Raw genomic sequence first — 927 nt, forward strand, 5'->3', positions numbered from 1 at the left:
AGTGAGACTCTGTTTAAAAAAAAAAAAAAAAATATATATATATATATATATATATATATATATATACACACACACACACACACACACACACGTATATCCAATTAGCTGGGCATGCTGGCACATGCCTGTAATCCCAGCTACTCGGGAGGCTGAGGCAGTCTGATCGCTTGAGCCCAGGAGTTTGAGATTGCTGTGAGCTAGGCTGACGCCATGGCACTCTAGCCAGGGCAACAGAACGAGAGACTCTGTCAGAAAGAAAAGAAGAGCGAGAGCGAGAGAGCGAGAGAAAGAAAGAAAGGAAGGGAGAGAAAGGAAAGAGAAGGAAGGGGGGGAGAGAGAGAGAGAGAGAGAGAGAGAGAGAGGAGAAAACTATTAAAAAATTCGGGACCAGATCCATCGGTCGGTACTCAGAAGCGTGACGATCGGGTGTTCCCGAGCACGTGTGAGATGTGTCTTCTCCCTGACGCCGCGTTTCCTCCACACACACATCACCCATCTGCCGTGGAAAAAAAGCAACAAAAAGAGAGAAAGAGATTAAGAAGGGAAAATGGAAACAGGGCAAAAGAGGAAGAAAGAAAGAAATTTCGAAAAAAAGAGACCAAAGTCACAGCGAGAAGGAAGAATACTGAGCCCAGAGCGACACCTAGTGACCACACCGTCACAAGCACCTAGGGCCCCAATTCGCCAGAGACATCTGGTGGACCCCAGAGCAACATGTGGTCGACCCGGGGCCATGGCGTCTGCAGCCGATTCCCAGGCGGGCACACGAGCCCGGGGAAACTCATTCTCAGCGCGGGGAGGAGGGGAGGGGAAATAATAGCAAAGTCACACCAGATCCCTTTCTAGTTCATAAACGTGTTGATTGCGTGTTCACGAGCACGTGTGAGAAGGGCCTCCTGGTGTGTCGGCACGTCACCCGCGTGACGT

At 49.7% G+C, this 927-nt stretch overlaps 1 pseudogene; it reads left to right on the top strand.

Moving 5' to 3' along the window:
- The first annotated feature begins 834 nt into the window (after positions 1-834).
- Positions 835-926, top strand: LOC138380383 (small nucleolar RNA U13; annotated as a pseudogene).
- The last annotated feature ends 1 nt before the right edge of the window (position 927 follows it).

The sequence above is a fragment of the Eulemur rufifrons genome, unplaced genomic scaffold (genome assembly GCF_041146395.1).
Source record: "Eulemur rufifrons isolate Redbay unplaced genomic scaffold, OSU_ERuf_1 scaffold_389, whole genome shotgun sequence".
Lineage (NCBI taxonomy): Eukaryota > Metazoa > Chordata > Mammalia > Primates > Lemuridae > Eulemur > Eulemur rufifrons.